The sequence below is a fragment of the Hirundo rustica genome, chromosome 5, assembly GCF_015227805.2.
Source record: "Hirundo rustica isolate bHirRus1 chromosome 5, bHirRus1.pri.v3, whole genome shotgun sequence".
Taxonomy (NCBI): domain Eukaryota; kingdom Metazoa; phylum Chordata; class Aves; order Passeriformes; family Hirundinidae; genus Hirundo; species Hirundo rustica.
Window position 1 is genome coordinate 17,063,376 of NC_053454.1, and position 23,668 is coordinate 17,087,043.

At 35.9% G+C, this 23,668-nt stretch overlaps 1 long non-coding RNA gene across 1 annotated transcript in view; it reads right to left on the reverse strand.

The window, feature by feature from the left end:
• Window positions 1-860: 860 nt before the first annotated feature.
• Window positions 861-23,668, reverse strand: part of LOC120753397 (uncharacterized) — a 56,888-nt gene continuing 34,080 nt past the window's right edge. The window contains exon 3 of the long non-coding RNA XR_005701091.2: window positions 861-1,290. This is a non-coding gene — a long non-coding RNA (uncharacterized LOC120753397). The remainder of the gene's footprint in view (window positions 1,291-23,668) is intronic.

A 23,668-nucleotide genomic window follows, 5' to 3' on the forward strand; every position in this document is an offset into this window, starting at 1 on the left:
AGCTACACACATTTTAGGCCAGGAACATCCAGTTCACAATGCAATAGAAACTTGGAAGCATTATTTCATGATCAATGCATAGGATGATGTTAGCCAATGACATTTGAAAGAGCTGGTTATTTATAGCCTCAGCTGAACATTGCAACACAGCTGGAGGAAAAAATGAGTAATTTCAAAGACAAATAATTCAGAAGGAGATCTGTTGGGGGTGGGGGCACTGAGTTTACTGTGTCCAGACATTTAATACCATTAAAACAAAGAATTTGAAGGAATAAGGCTTACTTTACTGACCTTGTCTTTTGTTATAGCATTAAATTTAACTCACAGGTCAGAAGATCGCATTAGTTTGGCTTGGAAACATTTTTCATTTATGTGTGCCTTTGAATCAGCACACTACTATCTCTGTTGATTTAGTCCAGTCAAGATGTATGTATAGTTCTGAAGTGCTGTTTATGTAAGGCTCTTATATCACCATAAAGCACAGCTACCATCCAACAACTTGGGCTTGAAAATTAGAAACTGAATGCCACTGGAATAAAAGTCAATTCCTTTCAAAATTGTTATGATAAAACATATACAAGCAGTTTGTGGCTGATATGGAAAGATTAAAGCAAATAGCTATCTATTAATTTCAGGAGTATCAGAAATGTAAATAAGAATCTGACACACCAATTCCTTTTTGAATGTCAGCTAGTTTCTGCCACCCAACACTCTGTTGGATAAGATACTCTTTTGCAATCTGCATTTCTGAGCTTGCATATTTGCAACTTTAAAGCCAACTCTGCTCTGCTTTTTTCTTTTTATTTTTTTACACTGAACCTTCTGGGTTTAAAAAAATACTTTTTTTTTTTTTTTTTAATTATTATTTTGGCACATGCATTAAAGCTCATAATGTAAAAGTGAAAAGTCTGTTCCTGAGGAAGGACAGCAATAGACTGATGTTTGTAGATAGTTTGTGTATAACACCCAGGGTAATACTAATCCAAATATAGAAAGTAATTACCCTGACCTTGATATCTGTCATCATTATCTTGCTTATAGCACAAATAAGCTAAGAATGTCATCAAACCCATAGTTTTAGATCTATTTCTAGTAAGAAACTCCTTCTAATCATTTCTCTCCAAATATTGTGGTTCTAAAGATACAAAAGTATCAGTGTATCTAATTGCCATAATTGTTCCAAGAGAAAATTATGATAAACCACTTTCATAGACTTCATTCCAATGGCTTTTATGTACTACTTGCAGTGCCAAAGCATTTCAAAACACTCTGTAGAAGATCGTCTTGTACCTGGGGAAAAAGAAAGGAGAACAAAAAGAATGATATTAGGGAGTTAAAACACCTGAAGTGCACTTGATTCTTTCATAGGAAAATATGTCAGAAATTGACAAAACACCCTAATGTTTCCCAGCTTGTAGGAAACATTTCTGGTATACAGGGTACATACCAGTAGCATGGCTAAATGTAACACTAGCCACTGAGAAACAAGAGGCTCATACATCCACATGAAGAGAATTATACACAGTGATTCTCAGTCTTCTGAGAACAGCAGTGGACTATTGGGCTTATTTCATGATCATAAAAGCCTCATAATCTATGATTGCTGCAAGTAGAAGTGATTTATTGGAGTGCTCTCACATATGTGAGATAAAACTATAACTTGCTGACAGCTATTATTTTGAAAGGAGGGTATTAAGGGAAGGGGCAGTGGCTTGCTTATGCTGTAGCCTCAGAAAGTGATGTTTTGCAGCTCCAAAGTCTCAGTTTTGATGAATAGTTGTAGTGAAATTATAGCCACTGTTTTACAATGAGATAAACTTTCACCTGCATGAGGAAAATATAGGCTACAAAATCTGATTGTAAACAATCAATGCTTTATATTCTTCCCTAACTGAGCAATTTTTGAATTTATGCCAGTCCAACAAATGCATTAATAATTTTTAGCCACTAGGTAGTTGTAAAAGAAATTGGAAATTATTTTTAATTTGCTAGTGTGGTGAAGCAATAAGACACTGATTCAAGAAGGAGGAAGAAGTGTTAGTATGTTATTGCTATTTTCATAAGAAAATACAGAAACATGCATACAAGTGTTTGTCCTTTTACGTATATACACATTCTCCCACACAAAGCAAGTATAGTGAATAGAAAGAAGAAACCATAATCATTTGCAAAATAATAAGGAAGGAAAGAAACTCAAAAGCAGAAGAGTCTCTAATGAGTTATTAAGCTCATTTCTTAAGTATGAAAGACATTTTAAAGATTAAATTTATGCTTGATATATAACTTAAATTTGTATTACTTTATGTTCTTATTCAGTTTTCTTCAATTTTTTAATCTGTAAAATATAGTGTAAACCACACATCCTATTTGCTCTGTGTAATCCATGTGATGAGATCTGGGAAAGAAATTTATTAAGAAATTAAAGACAACGGTGAGCTGAATTTTAAAAGCTTTGTCTTGTTCACCTTGATTTCAAAATCAGTGAAAGAATCACATGCAACAGGATCAAGGAAGTCAGTAATAAAGAAAAGAAAATCAAAAGATCTACAGACAATTGCTTGAACAGGACTCTTGGTTTTGCCAAACTTAAACATGAGAAGCAATGTGTTACACTACTCACCTGAGATTCACAAAAATTCTTCATGCAGAAAATTTAAACTGCTTTGAGATGCCTTATTTTAGTGTAAATAAGTCTATAACCTCACATGCATGAGTACTTATTGCCAATTTAAATCGCTCCTATTAAAAAGGCAGGATACCATGTAGTTTTGGTGTATAGGTAATATGGGGACTGAAATTAAACAAGGAGGCATACTGGAGTTCTAAGTCCCCAAAGATAGTCTCTTTGAAAGAAAGACTGGTGAGTAGTGAATCAAATAAAAAGCCAAGCAAGAGCCCTGAGTAAGGTTTATGCATTCTGTAGTAGTACTTAAATGACCATATATATGAAGCAGAAGCTTCATATAAATGTAAAAATTAATCTGCATTAAAGTAGAATGTGAATTGGCAACAAACTCTGTGTGGAAGCACTCATTGCTCCTTAGGTGTGTGACTGGTTTCATAAGTGCCAAAGCTGGGCAGGTTGTCCTATCTTGCTAATAAGAAAAGGGAAAAAAATTGTCTCTCCTGTTCCTTTCACAGTCCTTCAAACTTTTGGTACCATACAGAGCATATGTTCATTTGATATAATGACAATAATACAATTCTCCTATACACAAACATAATTCAGAGTACTTATTTATTCTTTGATGCTGTTTTCCGAGCATATAGCATTTGGAAGTGATTCAACTGCCTTAAGAGAGGTACCTAGTATTATCCTGAGTTACTGACAATATCTTTGTGGAGGTGGCAGATGTAGCCCAGGACTCACAGACTGACAGTTAGGAACCACCTGAAATGTCATTGTATGCCTATGTTTGTACAATTTTTTTTTTTTTTTTTTTTTTTTTTTTTAATAAAGGGTGTTCGAATTCATCTGGATTCACTATGGGGGTTTTGTTTGTTTGTTTTTCTTTAATTTAACAGGATTTTTGTCCTCTTTTATGTAGATCAATTGGTTTCGACATTTGCTAAGGAAATCTGAAAGTTCAATGGCCCCTGCTACATGATAGGCATTGAATTCATCTCACTCTTCCCAGAGGACACCTTCTTAGATGAAGAAAATAAGCTATTTAGGGTAGGAAAACTCAAAAGGCTTCCTCCTTTACCGCACACAGAAAATTTGAGATTTGGGTTTATGTTGTGAGAGAGCAGGGAGAGTATAGTTGAGGGGCCCAGGCTGCAGAGGCAGGTGGAGTCTTTGCTGCCAGTTTGAAACTTGTGTCACCACAATATACAGAAATGGTCCCAGGAGCAGGATCCTCATCCACAGATCTTCAGCTCATCTCGGCAGGTCTGCTTCCCCCAGACACAGCTCTCAACCTCAAATTTAGCTTATATGGTGGCTATGTCCCAAGGTGGAGAAAGAAGTACAGGAGCAGTAATTTTGAAAAGTGTCTTTATCAACTTTTTTGTGAATCTTTTGATTAACATTTTGTGTAAGAAAAGTCTAGTTCAACTTCCACATGAATGTATTGGTCTCAGTGAAGTGTTCTTTGTGAAGGACGTCCTCCAACACTATTGCTGGTGTGAAGCAATGTGGCCTAGAACAGGCCATTACTTACCAGAGACATTATTAGCTCTTCATCTGTATTAATTGCAGGATGAGTTGGAACTTCAGCATTACTATACCCAGGAAAATACCTTAACCACGAAGCTAGTAATTCTTCTGATAATGGCATTTTTAGCCTTTCCCAGATGATGCTGTTCTACTTGATACAATTGACTGAATTTTCACTGTGAAAGAAGTAACTCTAGACTTGAGTATACAACACTCAGTGGTGAATTACATCAGGAGTACTGGAGAATCACCTCAAACTGAGAAGTTGTAAGTATGATTCAGTAGGTTATTCCAGGGCATCTTGATCTTCGACATTTTGAAAGGTATTTGAAATGTCTTTTTTCTATCTGAATTCTTTTAATTCCCTCTGGGTTTTTTTGTTTTTTTTTTTTTTTCTTTTACCCCAAGGGAGAGGAAATATGTCTGGTACATCTCAAATTATTGGCGTAAGTGAAGATTACTATTTTTCATACATGTATCAAACCCTTTGGTTTACGCATAAAAGAATTTAGAGTTCTGCATAAAACAAAATTAACAATAAGGTAAACAGAAAGTGGAAATCCTACATAATTTGATTAAAAGGTGAAAGCTAAATAATTTCTAATAATTGAAGGTCAACATTGTACATAAACTGAAAGAAAAGAACACATTTCACTATTAGGTGTAATCAAGCAAATCATTAAACAGTAAGACAAGGTGAAAATTAAAAGAAAACAGGAGAGTGACTGAATTACATGTTTTCTAACGATGCCATCAAATTTTATCTTGTCTGATTTGCTATGTGATGTAATTTGAATTTTTTTGTTACTTAGCCTCTTGCTGTAAATCTTACTGTTCTGTCATTTAGTTTCAAAGCTTTTATGACTTCCAAATAAATTATTTTGAAATTATTTAAATCACAGGTAAGTTAAATAAAACATTTGTTAGTTCATTCTTGTTTTGTGCTCAGATGCTTTAGCTTAATTTTTATCAAAGCACAGGATCATATACTATGAATAGAGAATCCCTCACAGCCATCAATTGCCCTTTCTTTTGGTCAGAAACCAAAAATAAGATTAATTATGTAAGCTTCCAAAGAGAGATTTCCAGTAACACTTTAAATTAAATGCTCCCCCCTTAAAAGGATTTAACTCAGACTTAATGAGAAAGTTATTGTATGTTAATTAAATACACACTGATTACTATGAATATTTATCGAAGTGTAACAATAATTTGCATGAAGATAGATGTTGAACAACTGAATTTCAGTAAATATGTTCCTAATAATTATTTAACATTCATTAAATTATGCAACTAAATGATTTTTTGGCAAAGATATTGAGTATTTATTATATATTATAGGCCCAATTGTATCATTGCCTACACAGGTGCAATCCCATTTAATTAAAGAGGAAGTTGTTGTCATGTAACTGAGGGCAAGATGCAATCATATGTACCAACTGATTGCTGAGCATATTTAATGACACTGAACAGCAGTTCTGAGATCTAGAGAAGCCGTTCTATTCACTTTTTCCAAAGACTTACTGAAAATTAAGCTGGATGATCCAGACAGAGTTTTTCCTTTGTAATACACCACATACCCTTCAACCAGCTCCAGTTTTAGGATCCTTGCAGTCTGAAGAGTTTCTTGCCTGCTCACTTTTGTATCCTGTTTTTGAAGCTTTTACAGCCTGTTTAGTTGTATATGTATCCTACCTGTACTGCAGCACCAAACCCTCAGAAAAAGTGTAAGGGAAAAAAGAACTGTTCTTGTCTACTGCTGCTCCTCTATGGAAGACTCCTTGTGTCCAAATCAAGTCTAATTTTCCTATGGAATTATTCAAAGTTTATTTTGCAAATTACTAGTCTTCCCCCTTCTAGATAAAGTATAGATGTTATACGTGGCATCCTTAGTTTCATAGTCTAGCTTTTGGTATCCTTCTCAGAAGGAGGAATTTTGAGATAATTTCTACAATTTCTTAGGAGAAAGGAACAATCTTCAGGCTACTGTCAGGACTGCCACTTTCTGAGCCTCTTGTTCAAGCCGGTTTAGCCAATGATTCAGGATCTAAGAATAAGAATAAGAGACAACCTGTTTCCGTAGGTCAGTGTTGACAATATTCTACTGGGACAAGAGAAATTCTGTGGTGGTGTGCGTTTGTTTTATCTATTTAATGTAATTCATATTGAGTTTTCTGTAATGGTTTGTTCCTTGTACCCCCCTGTTTTTAGTATTGGTTGTAACCTGTCTGCCCGGAGTTAGAGAAAGTCCGTTGTATGTCAGTCATCTCTTCCCCCTTTTATACCTAATTGTCAATCTCCTCTCTCTCCCCTTGGGCGCCCTGTCTGCCACCCCAGGACCCTTCCCTGGATTCTAGAAAGCTCCAGGGAGGGGGTTGAGTGATAGGCTGGGGCCCTGGCAATCCCCTCTCTTCGTTTTTTGGTTGGCCCCCAGTTATTAGGTTCATACCCCCAGTTATACCTCTCATTATTGTAATTGGCTGACTGGTTGTCGCCACCCCGGTCCCCTCCCCTGTTTTTAAGCTCGTGCACACCTGCTCCCGGGGCTCTTCTGGGCAGGGGGTCAGAGAGCGCCGAGCTCCATGCTCCCACTCCCTGCAATAAACACCGTTATACCCTGCCTAGAGGAGTCACCCTTTCTTCGGCCGCCGCGGTTGCGTTCTCCATCGATCCGCTCGTCACCAGCGTGGGGGAATTGAGAACCCACGGGGAGGAGGTGACTTGCCCAACTTGCTGCCCTGACCCATCCACGTTGCTGCAGTGCATAAACTGAGCTGGCCTGTGGCTGCGCTGGCAAGCGCGAGGATGGACACTGCATCAAAATTCCTGCCCCCAAAATCATTTTGAATTTCTCTCTAGTGTCCCTTAAATGCTTATTCATTCTTTGAATCCTTTATCAGGAAAGAGATTCTCCATCCTTGGGCTTGCTCTAAACAACAGAGAGGAAACAACACAGATGTTTTTGTAGGAATGGCTTAATTCAGAGCAATTTGGGAGCTTGCTGCATACCACAAATACTAGAAGGTTCAAAGTAAATCAAACAGGACAGAGACAATAAAGCCTGCAGTTATGCCTTTTGCACTTATTTGTCAGTCCAGTTCTATATTTACTTCTCCTGCCACATCTTTTGAATCAGCACAATGTCATAAATTCTCTCCTTTACATGTGACAGTGAAACATTGGAATGGGTTTTGGGATTTGCATGCTCACTGCACATCCAGTGCACTTCAGACAGTGGTAGGAAGAATATGGCAAGGGAAGATATACTTCTAAAGGAAAAATCTGTCAGTCATGGTGCAATGGTCGTCCATCTCTTTCCTTGCTATCTGACAGTACTACAAGATACGTGGAAATAGATTGTGTCTTTGAAACCTCAAGGTCTTTCTAAGAGCTGTTGGAACATGAAAGGCTCATATTCTTAGCTGGAGAGTCCATCTGGAATTTTCTTCTCCATCCAGTGCCAAATTCTTCAAATGGCTTATTCTCTTAAGAGTAAGAAATTAATACCATCCAGCAATCCTGTTTTAGTGTTTACAGAGCTGAAGAAATCGCCTTGCTTTCTGACCTTAGTCTAATTTTTAAAAAGCTAAAAATGGAAAATAGTGGTGTAAGTTTCATTAGAATGTGACTGAGTTATGGACATGTAAAGGAATTACCCTGATATTTAAAAAAGCTAATGGTATTATCCACTGGACAGAAAGGAAAATAGAATTATGAGAAGGGCTGCATAAGAATATTACTTGCATTTAAGAAGTCTTTTAGAAGGTTAGGATTTAATTGTACTATCATCAGTGTAAATGACAAATTATGATATAGATGATGTATATTTAATGAGTGGTTTTTGTAAGGAATAAAAATTAGAAATTCTAAGTATAACCAAATCTGTGTTAGGACTGCTTGAGGAAAAAATGAGTGTCTAAAGCAAATAAGACAGAACAAAAAGGTAAACTTAAAAGAGTACTTATTTGGACTATTCTTATTTTTTGTTACCGGCACTAGGCTACTTTATTCTTCTTGGTAGAGATAGAATCATAAACAAAATTCAAGTATAAACATATATAACAAGCTCTAGTAGGCCTTGTCTCTCAGGATGCTTTCATGAAACATTTCAATAATAAATAATGGTAGCAGTAAGCTGATGTCAGTGGTAGTTTTTTTAATCAAATATTTAGTGATAATCCTAGAAAAAGTAATTAGCTTTAGTTATTAGTAACAAGTTAGATGCTGATACATTATTTGTCAGTCAGCAGCTTTCATCAAAGCTATGCAATAAATAAGAGGAAGGCACAAGAAACTACAAACTCTGTCAGACTCCTTGCTCTTACCATCTCAAGTGTACTTTCTACACACAATATCCTGGCTCCAAGCATTCCTGACAGCCTCTCATTCCTCAGATTTATGACTTCCTTTTTGGCACAAAAGAAAACCATTCAAGCAAAACCCTTGATTGTTTGCTTCCTAGTCCAGGAGATGAAAGGTGTCATAGTTTCCAGCCAAGAGTTCCCAGAAGGGTTATTAGGTAATGTCCATCTCTATTATAATCTCCAGCACTCCAAACCCTCCAAGTGGGAGGAAACCTCATTCTGACAGTTATCACACGTCGAGAGGCTTCTCGGGTCTTCATAAGAAGACTTGTGATATCAATAACCCCTTGATATTAATGTATTCTACAGAAAGGTGCTTTCAGACATGCTTTTTCTAAATAGCTGAACAGGCCAGGCTTCTGCTGTGGGTATTTCTTCACGAGGGAAATGTTACTGTTCATGCTCTGACAAGGATCCTCCTGCACTCTAAGCAGGGATGCAGAGAGAAACAGAAGGACTTCTAAGGACTTCTTAGGACATCTTAGCAACAATTTTGCAGTGGAAGAGAAATGAAGGAAAAAATTACTGAGCTGATGACTATGAGAGATTTAAAACTGTAGATCCTATCTCCTTCTTTCCACCCCCATCCCCACTCCTCACCCCCATTTATTTTGATCTACTTGATACTTTATAAATGTGGAGAGGTGTTTTATAAGTGGAGAGGTAATGGAAGAATCTTTCTCTGTCAACACCAATTCTTCCCTGTGTTTTTGTTCAGGAAAGAGCACCAGACTTTGACTCCCAGTGGGGGTATGATTCTCTGTGGCTGTAAGCAAGGTTTTTGTGTCAAGAGCTGATTCTCTCCCCCATATACTGGAGTCTACTGAAGAGGATACAGACACATAAATCCTTTTATGGATTTGACCTTAAGCCTGTCAAGTTTTGCACCTTCATTTTTGTCAGATCCTAGACAAAGAGGACATGTTCAGACGTGTTTATTCTCTTAACATCTGTTTTCCGTATAAGGTTTCTGTTCTAAATCAGACAGTTTTGGAGATTATTGTTTTATGCTGTCATTTCCTGGAAGGAAGAGGCTAGGTGCTTACCTGATCCTGCACTTGCTGAGTTGTCAAACTGAATAGAAAGATCCCAAGTACTTAGCATTTTTGTCACTAATCTGCAGAGAGGAGATCAGAGATGTCTAGGGCAAGAAGGCTGGTCCCAGGAGGTTGATGGCCAGGTGTTGGAGACTGATTGGAAAAACCTTACTGCAGTCAAAAACAAGGCCAAAGGTGCAATTAACTCAGAAACTGCTGTAATTTGTATTTCATTGTAAGTTGTAAATCAATACAAATAGTCTTGCCAGACACAGTCAATTGCATTTTTAATAAAATAAAGTTAGTAATGAAAGAGAATGCAGACTATGTGACAAATATATGTTAGAGAAATTTTTCATAGTGTCTCATGAAACCTTAGCCTGACAGGATTTAAAGGAAAAACAAAATAAAAGGCTTTCCTTACCTTTTCCATACATAGATAAAGTGGAGCTTCCATATCAATAATTGATGTGTGTAATAACTAGTATAGTTCAATTTTAACAAGATATTCCTAATGTGCATTGGACTTCATGAACATCTGGAGCATAAAAGAGTCTGTACTGAGATCAGCAATTAATAAAAGAACCCAGTAGAGTCAGATCATTGCAGAGATCTCCCAAACTCATAAGCTACACACTGAGTAAGAAAAAAGAAAAGGTAAGCAGCTGGATGGACCATCCATTTAGACTCTGTTGGATTTCCTGGATCAGAATCTCCATGCATAGGAATAAGAGGGCTTTTTTCCTTATGTGTTGTGTTCAATCATTTTAGCCAAATATCTGCTGGTATTCAACCAAGAAGATACTCATAACATTAGATTTTAAATTTCCTTTATAAGAAGTAGTGTTAGACAAAGTATTTCTTCTCAGGAAATATCCTGGAGTTTTATGTTTTTAAAATAGCCTTTTAAAAATTAAATAAGATAGCTAAACTTTTTAATCATTTTTAAAGACTTTTTAACATCAATCTCCATCACTACAGTAGAGCATTATTTGAGGATGCTGCTATGGCTGTAAAATAGCCCAAGGCAGGATGGAGGTAAGAGTGTCCCTCTGATGAAGCCTCTGCAGCTGGGATTTGGGACACAGGGAGAACAATCCCATTGACTGGCAGGAGCCTTGATGTATGTCCTGTGTAAGCTGTCCGATGTGAATATTAGAAGCACCCAGAACAAGGAACATATACTGTGGATGACAAAAGCAAGTCAAGAGATAAAAGAGTAGAAGAGCCTGAGCAATGAAGCAGATGTGGAAGCTCTGGAAGGAGCCCAGACAGTGTTAAAGCAATTTAGAAGCACCCCTTTGTCTTCCAAAATTACAGAAGATATTTTGTTTTTCTATCCCTTGAGGTCTGCATGTATAAAAGTAATTAAAAATCACATTTACCTTTCTTTTACCTGCTCTACCTTAGTCATTCCAAGGGTTGTGGGTTTGGTTTTTTTTTCCTTTTTTAGTGTAGAAGTGTAAATTTCTGCAAGGTAGAAATAAGTTTATGAATACAGTGCTGATGTTCATAAACGCTGAAAAACCAGCCAGAGTTTGTTACTGCCATTGTGAAAGATGTCTCACTCTACTATTATCTTAGCTTTATGATATCATGTTTTGTGTGGGATGAGACTTTGCACATATATTAAAGAAACAAAGACAATAATTATTGAATCAGCACACCAAGAGCAAGAGTGGTTCTTTAATCACACTCTATTCCATGAATACTGAGTGGAATGCTACAGTAAAAAACCTTGATATTTTGACTGAGACATAGCAGAGCTTTAGTGCTCATAATACTCTACTTTTATGGGGTCATATTTCTGTCTCAGATATATTAGTAGATTGTGCCAAGATTTAGGCTGTGCAGCTGCAGGAACTTGAAAAGTTGCCTCTAGTGTATCAGATACACAACACGCAACATTAAATTTTGTGAACTATAGCAGTTAGCTAAATGTATGATGTCTCTTTAAGGAAAGATTCAAATCTGGTTTCATCTAGGGCCCACCGAAACAAATGTGGATTTTGGTTGGTTGTAAAATGACCAGAGTTTCAGGTCTTTGCCAACAGGATGACAACAAGAACAAGATAAATAATTTGATGGTATTCCCAGATGTTCCATGGAAGAAGACATTGCCATGGAAAGGATGAGCCCAAAGTGAATTAACAAGATAGAAGCCTATTAAGCTTGTAGATATCAGATGTTGATATCAATTCTATGCCATATGGTAAAAGGGATTATTAGGAAAGAAAAAAGGGATTATTTGGTGTTTTAATGGAATATTCTAAAAAGCTGATTTAACTCAACTTCTTATTTGCAGTTTTATTCTGATATCTGTTGATGGCTAATAGGAGACCCATCAGACAGAGCTGGGTTATAAGGCAGAATTTAAAATTCCCATGTACTCACTGTGATTGTTTTCATATAAATTGAGGTCAAAGAGTTTGGAAATTATCTGGGGATGTTGTAGGCAGTCACACAATAATAGAATAATTTGGGTAGGGAAAAAACTTTAAGATCATCAAGTCTAACTGTAAACCTAATATTGCCAAATCCACCAGAGCTGTGTCCCTATGCACATCATCTACACATATTTTAAATACCTGCAAGGGTGGTCACTCAGCCACTTCCCTGGGCAGCTTGTTCCAATGCTTGACAACTATTTTAATTAAGAAATTTTTCCTAATATCTGTTCTAAACCTCCCCTACTGCAACTTGAAGCTATTCCCTCTCAAACTATCACTTGCTACATGGGAAAAGTGTCATTCCACTAATTTAAGGTTTTACTAATAACATGCATTACTGCTTTTTGTAGTGATGACAGCTACGTATTTGGATAGCAACACATAGGAAAGGAATTTTCATTTGCAAAAAAAGTGTACAAAAGGTAGGTAACCATGTTCCAATGCCATTTTAAGACCACATCTCCTTAAGCTGTTTAAAATAGACGCCTAGAATCTTGTAGAATTTCTGATATTATAACTGACACCATGTGTTCCAATACCCAGGGCCAAATACTTTCAGTCCATTTTGCTTCCCTTATGGAATTTGTAGAATGCATTAATCCCTTTTGCCTAGATCATTTAGATGAAGCCCTCCACTTGCATCCATAATGTGCAGAGGATATGAGCACATAGCATTTCATTATCCATAGTTTTGCTGAGTGTGATTCCCAGGAAATTACTGGAGCCAAAAAAATCCTGAGAAATTGAGTAAAAACCTAAGAAACAGGACAAGATACAAAATGTTTGATCAGTTAGCAAGAAGGTATGTTTGGGGGAATAATAAATCATTTGGTCTAATGCAACTCGTTTCTCTGGAAAGAGATGCTAAAGAACTCAATGAAAAACATTATATGGAAACAGATCATAGGTGAAAATTCCCTTTTTGTGCTGTTAGTTGGGTAGATTCTACCAAATTTTACATATTCTTTCCAGCTTTACAGTGTAGAAGATTCTAGTTATGCGGGATAAATTCAAAGAGCTGTCAATATCATTTGGAAAGAGGCAAACATCCAGCATCAGATGGAACATACATTGGGTGTAAATAACAGGATCAATATTTTAAAGTCCTGATTCCTCAACTCAGTTTCATTTCTTACACAACAAACAGTCCATATACCTTAACATTTGGCTAACTCTTCTTGGCATAAGCAGATTAAATGGTTGAGAATATACTACAAAATCATGGTATGCTCCAGAGAGCAGTGGTATCTCTGAATGTGGTAAATAATGCGGAAAGGGTGCAAGATGCAGAGAGGAGATAAATATTTAGTTTTAGATTGTCAAAGCATGAGGGAATTAGAACCCTAAGTCCTAATAAAATTTAACAGGAGTTGGAGACCTTACTTCCCTTAGGTACATTTGAAAATCTCATTTGCATTTTCATTTTAAGTTAGAGCACTGATTCTATATAATATCAATTTTGCTAAGAAGACACCAATGTATTTTCTGCACTTTTCACTTCAAAAAGCATGATTTTCAGCATTGTAAACATACCAAATCCAGTTGGTCAGTGAGTCAAAATTTGACTTAAAGGATCAGGTTACTTTCTGTACTGATTTATCCAGTGAATAGCCATGCTGGTTTTTACTTTGCTTTCGTTAACTAGCTGTATTCAGACTATTCCCCTGATGTTTCCTACTCAATCGCTTTAATTATGAGATAAGGACTTACTATTTCCTACTTTCATAGGAATTGCTCACCTCTGATCTAAGTTGGAGTTAACAATGTTTTTCTCTATTTTCACATTAATAGTCTTCCTTTATTAATTCCTTGGTTTAGTGCATTTCAGTGCATTGAGAAAAAATAAAATTAAATTAGGTAAAAAGAGCTATACTCTACTAAGCCAAAAATCCTCAGTGTCATGTAGCAAGTCCATAATTATTTCTATCCCTGAAACCTATTTACTTATTTAGTGTAGCATTTGCTGTATTTTTCTGTTCAAATCCTTTACTTTTGTGATTTATAAAGTAGAAATTGTTGCTTTAGTTAAAAATTTTAAGAAATATCAGTTCTTGTATAAAAGAGAACTAGGTCTTTCCTCTTCCCCCTCCCATGTTTGCTTTCATTTTAGTTTCCTGGGTTGTTTCACTCAACAGTGTGTTGTTTTTTCCCCCAAACTAGGAAAGCAGTAGTTTAAACTTATTTGGCCTTGGTGGATAACCCATCCCTCTGGCTCTTAGCTTCCTCCTATATGTTTTCACACATGGCTACAGGAAAAACCTAGTTCTGTTAGACAATACTTTTTGGGATGCAGCTGTGTTCTAATTACCTTTCCAGCTTACCAGCATAAAAATTATAGCAATACAGTGTAGTCCATTAATTTTACAAACACTGGGGCTGATCTTCAACTGATGTAAGTGGACATATCTAATGGATTTACTCCTGCTGGGGATAAGGCTTCCTTTATTGACTTTTCAAAGCACTTCCAGATTTTAGGCCAAGCATTGCAGTACAGTTTGACTAATTTATCTTAGCCGGTGTAGATCTTGCCCATCTTGTCTGTTGTGAAGATTATACTCATCTTGTATCTGAAGTGTAAGGTTCCTATTGTATTTTATTTGCTGTGTTCTGTAAAGCTCCTCACTGATTTTTAAGCCATAGATCATTCTTATTCAGTATTACAAGTAGATTTGCAGGATCTTAACACAATAACTCCAAAAATAATGAACTGCTGTCAGCTGCAAGCTTTTCAGTTTAATAGTAAAATAATTTTGTATTATTTTTATTTCAAACAACACTGGATAATCTTAGATTTTGTTATGATGGAAAGCATGTTATTCTTTTTAATGTCATTTTGGTGACTGCTGAGAATATTGAATAGTTCTTGGACACATTCAAACCTTTTCTTTTTCCTTTTCTCTTTCCCTTGGCTGCAATGAGCTAATCTCAGTACACTATGGGCTGAATGCAAAGTATGAGGAAGAAGGTTTGCAGAAAGAAAAGGAATAATATTAATTGTTGATGTTTGCTAATTTGGAGTTGCATAAAATCCGTTACCTGAAAGTACTTTTTAAATAGTGTTAAATTGAATATGTTTCTCAGAAAGAAAGTTAAATTAAAAGGAAGCTGGATTGGGAGGGATGCTGCCTTGTGTAGAAGCATTTCATAAACACATCCTGAAAAAGCTCTGTAGTGAAACACAAGGGCAACGTTTCTCATCCACATGGTGCCACAAAATCACCAGAATCCAATCTGAGTTCAGAAAAGAGGAATGGGGAATTTTGTATCAAGCACATGAAGGATAATCTAGAAAGGCCTTATCACCAGAAGAGGCAGTGGCAAGCTGAAGCACGATGGCAGCTGGTGCCCATGGCTGTCCACAAACATTCCTTGCTCTGAAATGGAGATGATCCATAAGAAAGAGGATTCACTTGAAAGAGTCCCAGAAAAATCTCATGAATCCTTCCAAAACTGGCCCCAAATGCACGTCTTTAATTGAGCATCCTAGGCAACTATCTCACCTGGCCTAAAGAGCAGCCTGGAAAAAGGTTGCTAGAAACACTTCGGTGAAGGAAGATAGGAGGCAACAAAAGGAGCATAAAATAACTGCTTCGTTATTAAAAAAAAAAAAAAATCTCTTATGTCCCAAGAAGGGAGAATCTTTTATATCCGAAAATTTCATAGAAATGGCAAAACTTGTTTCTTTTATTGCTCTTTAAAAAAAAAAAGAAAAAAAAAAAAGAAAAGAAAAAAAAAAAAAAAGTGCCCCAGTGATTCATTCAAACAGATAAGGTATATTAAATACCCATGGAAAGCCAAAACAAATGCACTGCCTAACCAAGATGAAAGACCAAGAATATTTCTGATGTTTTAATCTGAAAAACAAACAGTTCAGTATATTGATAGGACTTAATTATGTCCTTTCTTACTTAAATTACTTTCTTTATTAAAACTGTAGATATTAAATTATGCTAAAGTAAAATATTCTTTATCATAATTTAAGTTTATTTTATACTTGTGAAACTTTTGTGCGGTTAGTTCATAAATCTACATCAAGCATTTTTATACAAAGAATGTTGACTTAATCTCATCATCTGCTTAATCAACAGTTTTAGTTTATTATCAGAAAGCATCAGTAACCTTGATGCACTTTATCTTAATTTATGCTTTCATCAAATAGAGAGAGAACTAAATAATAAGTGATCGCATTAGAAATACATTGAAAAATGCACACCAGGAAAAGAACTCTAGAACATGTAGCAGCAATTACTATCTTCATGCAACTAAACAGTGGCAATATGGGGCCTTCTTCTGTGCAGGTCTTGAAACATATTCCATCTCAAATTATGACTATAATTCATATATACTGGCAGTACCACTAGGTAATATTTGACTACCAATGTCAGTACTATCATTCTGAGGAATCTTTTCTTGAAGATACTCTTCCCAGATTCTTCCCTGAGTCATTGTATATAGTCTTTGTATATAGTTATACAATGAGGCAGTTTTTAAAGTGCTCTACAGCACATCAATCAGATGATCTTGAAGGCAAATTCAAATTTATATTGGCATGTCTGAAGAAAACATCCCTGTGCTAGCAGTGGGCAAGTGCTGAAGGCAAAATATGAGGTCTACCCTACTAGCATGCTCTCATGGAATAAAGAATTATTAAGTGGGGTTTGTTTGTACTTCTTCTTTTTTATTTGCACTCTTTCCAAACACTTCTGGATGGTTTGGAAGGGAAAACTGCAACTGCCTTCACATAATGTCTTCTTAAAGATGCCATCTTTACAGTTAAAAAACATCCAAAACTCTGAATTAACTGTGAGAAGCATGAGCTTTTTTTCCCCACATATAACTACACACAACAGAAACACAGGGGACCATTAGTTTACATGGTAGCCTGTTTGTCTACTTTAAAACCACTATTCATCCTTATAAAATATTGAACATACCAAAACTCAGGGGATGTTATAACAAGCACCACACTGGTTTACTGTTCTCTCTCAGACATGGTTGTGACAGGAGAAAATCCTGGGGGCGTGGGTTGTATTTGAGGAGTCTCAGCCACTTTGTATGTTTTAAAAAGCAGTTCTTACAAATGTGGTTCAAAAGCTCACATACTTCAAAGAAAACATTTAAAATTTACATAATCACTGCATCCTCCATTGTCAAGAATGCATCATGGAATGAGATGGCAATTATATCTAAGGAAATTTTTAAAATAAATATATGGAGAAAAGGTGTACTTTTTCAAAAGCATCAGACATTAATCAATTCTTCCAAGGCTGGACATTTTTTTGATCTCACAATTTTTTTTTTCTGGCATTCTTTAGTTGGCTATAATTCTACATCGCTGATAATGTCCTTAGTTTTTTCTTTCTCCTTTCATTTTCTCTACTCTATTGATATTTTCCTTTGTCAGTTTCCCTGATGAAAAGCAAAGAGTCTTTTACTACAAATAAAGTTTTAAAAATCACTAAAATTATTACAGAAAATAAAAGGTATAAATTCACGGAAGTTTAGTTGTACCAAAATTCATAGTAGGAAGAAAGCTCAAATGACATTCAAGGAAGATAGAGTTAGATCTGATGTTTACTTTGAGTAAAAGCAATTTCCAGGCACAGAAATGTCATACAGCCCAAATGTTTTCAGCCAGAATTGGGTTTCTCGAGACTCATTTGGTAAAACTGTTTACCGGGGACCTTGACTTATTCATGTAAGTGAAAATAGTTTGTATGTAATGTTAATTCATACTATCACTACATGGAGATAAATAATTAGATGTTTTCATGATCCTTCCACAAAGGCTGCTTATGCTTTCTATAGAATAAAAGCCAAATGAAGAATTAAGCCAAAAATAAGCTGTAGATTGCAATTTACCCATGTTGAAGCCTTACAAAATCCCAGCAAAAAACTGGAAGAAACAAATGGAAACAAACATGTAGGCTGAACATTGGATGTCCAGCTCTTTTAGAAGTCAGATACTTCTGTCTTGAATTTAAACTCGAACCAAAAAGCTGATTATCTTCTCCTATGAAGTGGATTGTACGGTCTCTTCATGCCTGTGATATTTGCTTAATGTAATCTTTGCCTTTACAATACATTTTACACTCTTGGATAGTGAACTCTGTGGCTTTGAACAGATTATTAACTTTTTTGTGCCATTCCCAAAGGAATAAAGTACTGGTCTTGATTTTTGTGTGTTGTACTTGATGAATGTGGTTTTCTCCATGTTATTATCTTTTGCACCGAGAACATTTTCAGTAAAAATCTTGTTTAGGAACCACATGAAAATGACACAAAGCATATGCATCCCCAGATTTATTTGTCTTTTTGCAAAGTGAGTTTCTATTACCATGTGTACCCTTTTAAAAGCTGCTGAAGTATAAAAGCTTTTACCATTTGGCGAGCAGTTATTTTGCATTACTACTATATGGAGTCACATCATAATCCGTCAAACTCCCCTTTATAATTATTAGTGAATTCTAAATGACAGAGTTCATTCCTCGACACCTTGTATGACAGTGAAAAATAAAGTTTTTCATGTAAGTTCCTTGCAATATAGACTAATTGGCACACTAATTGACTTTTACTATAATTTAAGTTTATTGTTTATTGCTTTTAGATTGTTAGCTGACACTCATTTTTCTACTAGAACACAGTAGATATTCTTTTTGTAAAGGCAAATATGCTTTAATTGTATATACCAGTGAGATGTCTGGGGTTTTGTTTTGAACAACCTGTGTGCCTAAGATGATTTTCTTCCATGGGTCTTGTCTTCAGTAAAGAGCAAAGTATATTTTAGCCTGGTATGTGATCAACAGAGTATATTGTCATTATGCAGGTAAAGAAATTAGTATAGACCAGATTTTGCACTTCCTGCTGAATGTCCAGTCTAACCTAAGCTAGCATTATTCAACTGTCAGGAGCTTTTCTGTTCCAAATATTTTTAGTCATCATCATTAGTAGGTGTGCTAATGAGTGTCTATGGTTAAAGTCCTTCAGATCATGTTTACCAGGTTGATTAGGTTCGATAAATACAAAAATGAGTTTAAGTAACATTAAGGATCTGTTCTAGGCCAAGAAAGAGTAAAAAAAATATAAATCAAGCTTGGAGCAGTCCTTTGTAGGCGTATGCAGATGAGAAAAAGACTTGATAACATGACTTAGAAGCAGGTTTAGATCTATATTTTTAGATTTTTCAATGTTAACATAGATCACTGGCTGCATTTTATTAAAAGCAACTTAATAGTTATGATTTATACATATACTGTGTCAAGGGATCTAGCTGATGCATTCAAATTCCTATAAAGAGTAGCACAGATTTTTGTATGACATACTAAATTTCAGGATGTACTGCTGACCATTGCCTGGGCTCTATTTATATTTTTCATTGAGAAAGACTTACATTTCTTTGACACCATCAATAAAATTAGCCTATTTCATTTAAAGCATGTTTTATTCTGTGGTGTACACAAATATTACATCATCTTTATTTTTAAAGATCTATTTTACAATACTATTATTACCCATAATAAGTTTCACACTGATAGTGCTGACAGCACTGAAAATTGTCCTTTCTTCATGTACACAGCCAAGCAAAGTTCATTTTCTCAAAATTCAGTCCAATGTTACTGTCATGCAGATAGCAACCATGATCTGAACCACATTTATACACATATATCTACGTATCCAACACAGTAAATTACAGTGATTACTATTATATAGGGACTAGGTTTCTTTATTGTTCCAGGAACAAAAAATTCATCATTTCTTGTTAATAATATGTAGTCTTCACAAATGCGTTAACAATTTGTGGAGGATTTAAGCATGATGAAAGAAAATGTAGATGTAACTTCAGAACATGACAAATGAGAAAAAGTGTAACTTCCCTGTTTAGATTTTGAATATTTAATCAAGGAACATTCTTTCCAACTTAGGAACATATATCTTGCCTTTTTTTTTTTTTTTTTTTTTTTTAAGCACTAATATTCAATTTTTTTTAAAATGGAACAAGAGTCAAGGCATAGATGGAGAGAGTACTTTTAGGAATGTTAAATGGAACCTCACTTAAGAAGTTATTAACCTTGAGAGAGTAATTTGATGCTCAGAACTAGACATTCTATCTTCTAGTTAAGCCTGGGAAAGCAGCAGGCAAAGACAGAGTTGCCAAGGAAATGTTGAAAACTAGTTATGATAAGACTCCCAGTAAAATTCTCCAAAGTTTCTGTGAAAGAAGGAACCAGAAGGAAACTCAGAACAAGATACAAATCTTACCACAAGTCTTTAGAGGACAAAGTCCCCTGTATTGTCACATCAAGCAGGATAAGAGCTGTGACTGGAGAAACTATGAGAGAATAGGATATGAACAGTTCATTTAATAAAGCAAATCCTTAACAAATGCCAAGATTTGCAAAGTCTGTGCAAAATAGAAGACAGAAATATGTCTGGCAAGTGTCAAGTATTTGCCACAACAAGCATGCCATCATGCCTAGGCAGCTGGTAAAACAGGGAGCAACTTAGTGAAAGAGGTGAACCCATCTGAACTGTTTTGACACAGAAGTTTATTTTAGTAAGTACTCCAGTTGGGAAGAGGTATGCACAGAAACCATTGCTGTAACAGGGCTGGAGGCCTCCCACTGAGGCTGGGTTCAGTGGACTGCCTTTTAAAAAAACATTTTACATTATAGTGATGTTACTTGGATAAATCAACCTTTTAATTTAACTGATTGATCAATGAATTGGGATCACTTTTAAAACTGCACAGAGTAGAAACAAATCTTTTGCTCTATGCTACTAGAAAATTAGAAAAAAATGTTGTCTTGTAATCAAAGATCTGTAGACCTTCAAATATTCTAAAGACAATGTCATATTATTATCAACAACTTTTCTGTTCTTTCAAAACATAGTATCAGAGAAAAAATAGTATAGTAAAACATGCATTTTTTACTATCTTCATATCTGAGTCACTCCTTTACTGTCTAAAGTTTGATATTTTACTGTGAAATCCTTAATTCTCACCCCAAGATAAACAATTTTCCCACCACAGTGTAGAATGGGAGCAGCCTGGCCTAGGAGGTAGGGTATGGAGTGGTTGAGGAGCAGAAAGACGCCAGCATGCAGAAACAGCTCTTCGTTCTCCATGATATGTCAGCTCCTGGGAGTCCCAGTGAGAAGGAGAGGCAGTGATAAACTGCACGGGGGAAGCACCTGCTGGCAGCAAGGAAACTGAAGAAAGCAGAGGGGCAGCCGGTGCTCCTTGTCAGATGTCACTGCGGCAGATCTGACGTGGAGGACAACTGCAAGCATGAGGTTACGGACAGGGAATTCCCACCAAGGGACCGGGAAGCACGAAGAGAGAGAAAGACTTTCTAAAGAAGAGAGAGGATGAACTTCAGAGTCCTGGCAGACAAAGTTACAGAAGTGGGTGGATGGTGATCAAGTGGGAGGGCACAGGAAGAAATGAGAGCCGATTTCTCGGGACTTTAGGGACATGGCACACAGAGGCATCAGAGGGATTAAAATGAAAACCAGAAATGCTGTATAGCAGGAAGGGAGTATAATATGAGTGAAGCTGAGATTCATGATGACTTTTTAGGACCAAGCCAAAAATATTTGAACAGGAAGAAAAGATTGTCTCCCTTTCAGGAGGAAGGATGAGTTAAAAGGTTTGGAGGTCAGAGGGGACACAAGCAGATAGAGAAAATTCTAAGGAAGAAAAGAATGTTGAATGTACAAAAAAGAGAAAGTGATGCATGAGGGACTTCTGAGAGTGGAATTCTTCAGGGCAAGTGGGTAAGGTATAAGTGAGTGTAGATGTTGATAGGAAAGATAAATCTTGTCTCTCTTCTGATAGCACAGACTACATAAATGTCTCTCTTCCATTCAAATAAATAGAAAATTACCCATTGGCTTCAGTGAGGATATCAGTTCTGCTGTAAGGATGTGCATTCTGAGTAAAATGTTGACCTAGGGAACATGAAGAGGGATAGGTATTTTTCCATCTATTTTTACAATTATATTTTATGTGGACATATTCTAAGTTTATGAAGGTAATTTGCTTAGGGAAAGTGGTGTGTGTATGTGTCTGTGTGTGTCTGTGTGTCTGTGTATGTGTGTGTGTGTGTGTGTGTGTGTGTGTGTGTGTGAAATTTACCAGTTTTCTGTGTGACCCTAAAAAAATGAGAACTGAATCCTCATGAGAGCTCACCCTTCCAAGTTTAACACCTTAATTACTCACTTAAACTGATTATTCCTTACAATCCTAGTTTGTCCCATTGCAGAGGTCTGTGTCAGGATTTAAAACTCACCTCTTAAAATTTAATTTTGGTCTAACAGAATATATCTTGTTAATGTTAATTGAAGTTTTCTATCTGAATCCTTGGAAAACCACTTCAGATTTTATTCTCAATTTTTAGTCCTGACACTGTTAAAGGTGCTGTGAAAAGTAGTGAAAGGTACCTCTGGTTGCCAGGAAAATATTCTTTCTAATTTATTAAACCTTAAAACTTCTCTTTTGTTACATCTCCAGAGGCATACTTATTTAGCAAAATTCCCTACTTTGTCTATAGGATATATGAATCGTTGAGTATCAGCTACACAATAGTTCCACTCTGAGATACCATTCAAGAGTGGTCTATGTGTCTACTTGCCCTTATTAAACCTTCATTAACCTTTCACCATTCATCTGATTTCCAGTATCACGTCAGCCTTCTGGACTAATTAATAGTTCCTCCTGCCCTGGGACACTAATAAAAAACCAAGAAGACGTGGTATTTTTTTCCTTCTGTTTAGATCACATTAAGCACATTTGCTTAAGACAACAACTGAAATACTTTGAGAATTGCTATGTATTTTTGAAATTAATTTTTCCTCCAGACATAATACTTGAATACCTTCTGGAGGTTTTTGGTGCAAATTCTAGTTCCCTCAAGCACAGGCTAAATGTCTATGACTTCTGTGCGCTTGCAGTGTGGAATATTTTAAAATTCTTCTGACTTTGGATATTTTTTCCTATAATTTTTTCATCTAGCTTGCACAATTTCCCTCATATTAATCTCTTTAATCCTACTTTTGCTATCTCTAATTTTAGATTTTTCAGTCTTTTTTACCCTCAACACCCTTGGCATTGAATGAACTTCTTACAGGCTTTATGGAGGACTCTATTGTCGGCTGAAAGACTTCTCTGAATTGCCAGGTACTGACAATTTCAAAAATTGGTTTTAAATTTATTTTTGCTGCCTTTATGTTTGCCCTCATTAGTCATAGCTGAGGATTTTCATGTTCTCTCTTTTGAGCGGCTATCTCCTCTCTGACATGCTCTGTTTCTGATTTGTGAATCATCTCCATTGTTCTTAAATTTTTTTACACTTTTGTCCTAATCATGCTTCTTAAAAAACCAATTACTTAGCTGGGACAAATTCTGCTCTAGAGGTAACACACTTTTATAATATAGTAAATTGATCACCTTTCGGATGTAATGTTTTAACACCACACTCGGAGGAGCTTACATTGACTGTAAAATGTTGTGCTTGCTGTCAAAATTTTCACTTGACTTCCAGGTTAGTGATGGCAGCATTTTATTCATACCAGAATGTATCAGAGTGTTCTAACAGAGTCTCTAATTTTACTAAAAATACTTACAAAATTGAATCAGTACAAATGTCTTCAGATTTT